The sequence below is a fragment of the Pimephales promelas genome, chromosome 2, assembly GCF_988280905.1.
Source record: "Pimephales promelas chromosome 2, fPimPro1.hap1.1, whole genome shotgun sequence".
Taxonomy (NCBI): domain Eukaryota; kingdom Metazoa; phylum Chordata; class Actinopteri; order Cypriniformes; family Leuciscidae; genus Pimephales; species Pimephales promelas.
The window spans coordinates 50,737,911-50,745,410 of NC_142770.1; positions in this window are offsets into that span (position 1 = coordinate 50,737,911).

The window sequence follows — 7,500 nt, forward strand, 5'->3', positions numbered from 1 at the left end:
CTGGGCTGGCCAGGGAGGTCTGAGGGCATGGAGCTTTGGAACCACACCACGTCAGTGGACTTAGTCTATTTTTTTTCCCCAAGCTTTGGCACCAGAGCCGGACCACACCATGTGCGCTGGGCTCGTGCCCAGGAAAGATGCACCCTGCCTGGGGTTTCACTTTTTCCATAAAACCAGCCTGTCTTTTCCTGGAGGTCTCGTACTTCCAGAGCTCCGACGGGGCGTAGTCTGGATCTTATATGCCCACCCGGAGCGAGTCTGAGTGGGACTCACGACGGTCTGATCAATGGTAGGGGGGGTGCTCCGTGTTTTGCACCACCACACTTGCCCTCTTCCATACAGCCCCGAAGGTCCGTTTTAGGACCGTCTCCCCTCCAGGTGGAGCTCCAGGGGGTGTCGGGCGAATCTGACTCTGGCCCAGGACGGGCCACCCTCCCTGGGCTGGCCAGGGAGGTCTGAGGGCATGGAGCTTTGGAACCACACCACGTCATTGGACTTAGTCGATTTTTCTCAGAGCCGGACCCCCCCGCCATGTGCGCTGGGCTCGTGCCCAGGAAAGATGCACCCTACCTGGGGTGCACTTTACATAAAACCAGCCTGTCTTTTCCTGGAGGTCTCGTACTTCCAGAGCTCCGACGGGGCGTAGTCTGGATTTTATATGCCCACCCAGAGTGAGTCTGAGTGGGACTCACGACGGTCTGATCGCTGGTAGGGGTCCTCTGTGTTTGCCACCACCACGCTTCCCCTCTCTCATACATCCCCGAAGGCCCGTTTTAGGACCGTCTTCCCTCCAGGTGGAGCTCCAGGGGGTGTCGGGCGAATCTGACTCTGGCCCAGGACGGGCCACCCTCCCTGGGCTGGCCAGGGAGGTCTGAGGGCATGGAGCTTTGGAACCACACCACGTCATTGGACTTAGTCGATTTTTCTCAGAGCCGGACCCCCCGCCATGTGCGCTGGGCTCGTGCCCAGGAAAGATGCACCCTACCTGGGGTGCACTTTACATAAAACCAGCCTGTCTTTTCCTGGAGGTCTCGTACTTCCAGAGCTCCGACGGGGCGTAGTCTGGATTTTATATGCCCACCCAGAGTGAGTCTGAGTGGGACTCACGACGGTCTGATCGCTGGTAGGGGTCCTCTGTGTTTGCCACCACCACGCTTCCCCTCTCATACATCCCCGAAGGCCCGTTTTAGGACCGTCTTCGCTCCAGGTGGAGCTCCAGGGGTGGCGGGCAAATCTGAATCTGGCCCAGGACGGGCCACCCTCCCTGGGCTGGCCAGGGAGGTCTGAGGGCATGGAGCTTTGGAACCACACCACGTTATTGGACTTTGTCTATTTTTTTCCCCCAAACTTTGGCACCAGAGCCGGACCACCACACCATGTGCGCTGGGCTCGTGCCCAGGAAAAGATGCACCCTGCCTGGGGTGCACTTTTCAGAAAACCAGCCTGTCTTTTCCTGGAGGTCTCGTAACTTCCAGAGCTCCAGCGCGGCGTAATCTGGATTTTTTACATGCCCACCCAGAGTGACTCTGAGTGGGACTCACGACGGTCTGATCGCTGGTAGGGGTCCTCTGTGTTTGCCACCACCACGCTTCCCCTCTCTCATACATCCCCGAAGGCCCGTTTTAGGACCGTCTTCGCTCCAGGTGGAGCTCCAGGGGTGGCGGGCGAATCTGAATCTGGCCCAGGACGGGCCACCCTCCCTGGGCTGGCCAGGGAGGTCTGAGGGCATGGAGGTTTGGAGCCACCCCACATTTTTTGTACTTTGTCGTTTTTCGAGATCTGGGCTTCAGAGTCGAGCCCAGGCTCCGTTTCAAGGTGGGCATTGGGCTTCGTTCTTGCCCAGGAGACCCGCACCCTGCCTGGGATGCACTTTTCAGAGAAACCGGGCCGCCTTTTCCCGGAGGTTTTCGTGTTTTTCAGAGCTCCACCACAGCAGAGATTGAATCCTCTTCCCCAGCCAGAGTGCACCCTCTCTGGCTTGGGTGAGTGCCTTGAGTGCCCTGGAGGTCCGAACAGACAGCACGTTTATGGACTCTGTCTATTTTTCAAATTCGACTCCAGAGTCAAGCCGGCCAGGGGCTCTCTGAAGGCCCCTCTCTCCCTCATCCTCTACAAGAGCCCCAGGGTCCGTTTTAGGACCGTCTTCGCTCTCCAGGCGGAGCTCCAGGGGTGGCGGGGGAAATCTGAGTCTGGCCCAGGACGGGCCACCCTCCCTGGGCTGGCCAGGGAGGTCTGAGGGCATGGAGGTTTGGAGCCACCGCACCTTTTTTGGACTCTGTCGTTTTTCGAGATCTGGACTTCAGAGTCGAGCCCAGGCTCCGTTTCAAGGTGGGCATCGGGCTTTATTCGTGCCCATGAGACCCGCACCCTGCCTGGGATGCACTTTTCAGAGAAACCGGGCCGTCTTTTCCCTGGAGGTTTTCGTGTTTTTCAGAGCTCCACCACAGCAGAGATTGAATCTGCTTCCCCAGCCAGAGTGCACCCTCTCTGGCTTGGGTGAGTGGTGCCTTGAGTGGCCAGGGCCAACATCACCCACGGGCATCGGGCTTTATTCGTGCCCATGAGACCCGCACCCTGCCTGGGATGCACTTTTCAGAGAAACCGGGCCGTCTTTTCCCTGGAGGTTTTCGCGTTTTTCCAGAGCTCCACCACAGCAGAGATTGAATCTGCTTCCCCAGCCAGAGTGCACCCTCTCTGGCTTGGGTGAGTGGTGCCTTGAGTGGCCAGGGCCAACATCACCCACGGGGCATCGGGCTTTATTCGTGCCCAGGAGACCCGCACCCTGCCTGGGATGCACTTTTCAGAGAAACCGGGCCGTCTTTTCCTGGAGGTTTCGCGTTTTTCCAGAGCTCCACCACAGCAGAGATTGAATCTGCTTCCCCAGCCAGAGTGCACCCTCTCTGGCTTGGGTGAGTGCCTTGAGTGGCCAGGGCCAACATCACCCACGGGGCATCGGGCTTTATTCGTGCCCAGGAGACCCGCACCCTGCCTGGGATGCACTTTTCAGAGAAACCGGGCCGTCTTTTCCTGGAGGTTTCGCGTTTTTCCAGAGCTCCACCACAGCAGAGATTGAATCTGCTTCCCCAGCCAGAGTGCACCCTCTCTGGCTTGGGTGAGTGCCTTGAGTGGCCAGGGCCAACATCACCCACGGGGCATCGGGCTTTATTCGTGCCCAGGAGACCCGCACCCTGCCTGGGATGCACTTTTCAGAGAAACCGGGCCGTCTTTTCCCTGGAGGTTTTCGTGTTTTTCAGAGCTCCACCACAGCAGAGATTGAATCTGCTTCCCCAGCCAGAGTGCACCCTCTCTGGCTTGGGTGAGTGGTGCCTTGAGTGGCCAGGGCCAACATCACCCACGGGGCATCGGGCTTTATTCGTGCCCAGGAGACCCGCACCCTGCCTGGGATAGCAGATCGGTTTGTGTGAGTTCTGGTTGTGTGAGCGTTACCCTTCTACATCACCCCCATGGCCCGTTTTAGGACCGTCTCGGCTCCGGGCGGACAGCCGGGGGGCAGGGGGCGAATCTGCCTCCGGCCCGGGTCGGAGCACCCTCCCCGGGGCCGTGCGTGGAGACCCGTCGCGCCCGGAGCTCCCGTGCAACCCCACGTTTTGGACTTGGGTTTTGGAGCGAGCGAGCGGGGTCGAAACCCCGGGGGCCGAGCCGCCACGGAGCCCCCGAGCCCCGGGGACGAAGCCCCGGGAGCGAGGTCCCTCCGTGGAGGCGCGAGCCCCCGGAGCCCGGCCGCCCGCCCGGGGAGGAGAGCGCACGCTCCCCTACCCCTCAAAACCCACGTGGCTGGTTGCAGCAGACCCTGTGCACCGGAGGTTCCTCCAGGAGCGCGGGGCTGGGCGCTCCAAGCCCAAGTCATACAGGCAACCATGCCTCCCCGGGACTCCCCCTGCGAGCGGCGGCTGTTTGAAGGACGGTAACCCCACCGCACGGGGCTTCAAACGACCGTAGCTCGCCGAAGGCGGCTCCGATCGACGCCAAATTTTTGTCGGCTGGAGAACGGGACGAGACCTTTCGAATGAGACCGCCCCCAGCCCCGTGGGCCCCCGGGGGCCCGACAGACGGGCCCCCAAAGCGCCCCGGAAGCGGAAAAACGCAAATATCTCGCCGAAAAGTCGACGTGCCCGGCCGAGGCCGGGCTCATTCGAACCGTCTCGCCGAGCTGAACGCGTCCATATGCGTTTCGTCGTTTTTGGTCGAGTATTCGCGGAGATATCGGCCGAAAACCCTCGGCCGCGCTCTGAAATGGCGCCCGCCGATGACGTCACGATCCCGGGAGAAAATCGCCCGTATCTCCGCGACGCGAAGGCCCAGAGAGCTCAAATTTGGGTGGCGAGGTCCCACGGGGGCCCTCGCTCGAACCAGGGCGGCGGCGGGCCCCGGGGACGCCCCCTACCGGATCGCCGTTCGCCGGGACCCCCGACTTTGAACGGCTATAACTCGGGGACCCGGGCGAGTTGGACCTCGTGGGTGGGCTCTTTCGAAAGGCCCCGTCCGGCACTACGGTCGATTCGAGTTTGGGGAAGATTGGCCCAGGGGTTCGCGAGATATAAGCCAAAAACGCCGCGCCTTTGACCGGGCCTAACTCCCTGACCCCGAGGCCCCCGGGGACGCGGGTGGCCTCTTTGGATAGGGCCCCTCGAGGCCTTGGGAAGACCCGAGTTTGAAATTTTTTCGCCCGGCCGTCTTCGAGATATCGGCGAAAAACGGAATCTTCCCGTCTTGTGGGTGTGGGTGTCTCCGGGGGGCGGGGGGACTTCCAGGACCCCGGGGGGGGCCACCTGGCCGTGCCCGAGGACGGTGCACCTCCCTGGGTGTGCCGTCAGAGCCTCCGGGGCCCCCGGAAGTCCCCGCCCACTGCACGTTTTCGGACTTTGAGGGATTTTCGGGCCCCGAATTCGAACGCCCGTAGCTCGGGGACCCGGCGGCCCAGAGACACCGGACTCGGGTCAAGTGTGGCGTCCCGGCGGGCCCCTCGCAAAGAGCCCGCCCCCGAGCTCCGGGGCCCCCGGGTCCCGGAGAAAAGGGGCCCGACGTGTCGGGGGGGCGCCTGGGAAGGAAAGGTCCCAGGGGCCCGGGGGAGGCGGGGTCCGAGAGGGCCCGTGGGGAGCCCCCGACACCCGAAAGGGCGAGCCGCTGGGACCTCCCCTCTCCGAGATACGGGCCGTTTTCTCCGAAAGTCGCCCGCGCGTAACGGGGCCCATCTCGGGACCGGGAGGTCCCAGCGGCTCGCGGCGGCGGGTGCGGGGCCCGCTCTCGGGGACCTTGCTCCTCCCGCCGTCCCGAGCCACGGGGACCTTCCGGTCCCGAGATACGGCCACTTCCTGTCCAGCTTTGACCGGGTGTAACTCGAAAAGTAAGCCGAGTTGGGGCTCCACACTCGGGGGTATTGGGGGCCTCTAGGAGGGCCCCCCACGCCGGGTGTATGGGGCCCCAACTCGGCTTGGTTCCGGAGATATGGCCCTTTAAAGTTTCAACTTTGACCGGGTGTAACTCGAAAAGTAAGCCGAGTTGGGGCTCCACACTCGGGGGTATTGGGGGCCTCTAGGAGGGCCCCCCACGCCGGGTGTATGGGGCCCCAACTCGGCTTGGTTCCGGAGATATGGCCCTTTAAAGTTTCAACTTTGACCGGGTGTAACTCGAAAAGTAAGCCGAGTTGGGGCTCCACACTCGGGGGTATTGGGGGCCTCTAGGAGGGCCCCCCACGCCGGGTGTATGGGGCCCCAACTCGGCTTGGTTCCGGAGATATGGCCCTTTAAAGTTTCAACTTTGACCGGCTGTAACTCGAAAAGTAAGCCGAGTTGGGGCTCCACACTCGGGGGTATTGGGGGCCTCTAGGAGGGCCCCCCACGCCGGGTGTATGGGGCCCCAACTCGGCTTGGTTCCGGAGATATGGCCCTTTAAAGTTTCAACTTTGACCGGCTGTAACTCGAAAAGTAAGCCGAGTTGGGGCTCCACACTCGGGGGTATTGGGGGCCTCTAGGAGGGCCCCCCACGCCGGGTGTATGGGGCCCCAACTCGGCTTGGTTCCGGAGATATGGCCCTTTAAAGTTTCAACTTTGACCGGCTGTAACTCGAAAAGTAAGCCGAGTTGGGGCTCCACACTCGGGGGTATTGGGGGCCTCTAGGAGGGCCCCCCACGCCGGGTGTATGGGGCCCCAACTCGGCTTGGTTCCGGAGATATGCCCGTTTGAAGTTGCAACTTCTACCCAGTCTAATAATCCCAAAATAATAATTAAATAAAAAAAAAAAATAATAATAAAAATAAAAATAAGCCGAGTTGGGGCTCCACACTCTGGGCCTGGGGGGCACCACTAGGAGATCCCCCTGTGCCCAGAGCGTGGAGCCCCGAATCGGCTTTCCACACCACTCACACCGGTTTCTGACTACCTTAAGAGAGTCATTGTTAGTCGCGCAGTTTACCCGACTCTGGGAACCGGGGCTTTGGGCTTGGGGGAGACCCACCGCTCGCCCCCTAACACGTCGGGGGGGACCGACCAGGGGGCACCCGCCTGGACCCCCTCAGCCCCACTTCGGAGAACCAGAACGCTGGCCAGGGACCCCCACGGCGGTTGAAGTTTGAACTTCTACCCGGTGCATCCCGAAAAATTGAAAAAAATAAAATAAAATAAGATTAAAATAATAATAATAATAATAATAATAATAATTTTTAAAAAATAAGCCGAGTTGGGGCTCCACACTCTGGGCCTGGGGTGGACCACTAGGAGATCCCCCTGTGCCCAGAGCATGGAGCCCCAACTCGGCTTTCCACACCACTCACACCGGTTCCTGCCTACCTTAAGAGAGTCAAAGTTACTCCCGCAGTTTACCCGACTCTGGGAACCGGGGCTTTGGGCTTGGGGGAGACCCACCGCTCGCCCCCTAACACGTCGGGGGGACCAGGGGGCACCCGCCTGGACCACCTCCTGCCCGACTCGGAGAACCAGAGCTCTGGCCAGGGACCCCCGCGGCGGTTGAAGTTTGAACTTCTACCCGGTGCATCCCGAAAAATTGAAAAAATAAAATAAGATAAAAAAAAATAAATAAAATAATAATAATTTTAAAAAAAATAAGCCGAGTTGGGGCTCCACACTCTGGGCCTGGGGTGGACCACTAGGAGATCCCCCTGTGCCCAGAGCATGGAGCCCCAACTCGGCTTTCCACACCACTCACACCGGTTCCTGCCTACCTTAAGAGAGTCAAAGTTACTCCCGCAGTTTACCCGACTCTGGGAACCGGGGCTTTGGGCTTGGGGGAGACCCACCGCTTGCCCCCTAACACGTCGGGGGGACCAGGGGGCACCCGCCTGGACCACCTCCTGCCCGACTCGGAGAACCAGAGCTCTGGCCAGGGACCCCCACCGCCGTACCCCCTCCTGCCCGACTCGGAGAACCAGAGCTCTGGCCAGGGACCCCCACCGCCGTACCCACTCCTGCCCGACTCGGAGAACCAGAGCCCTGGGCAGGGACCCCCACCGCCGTACACCCTCCT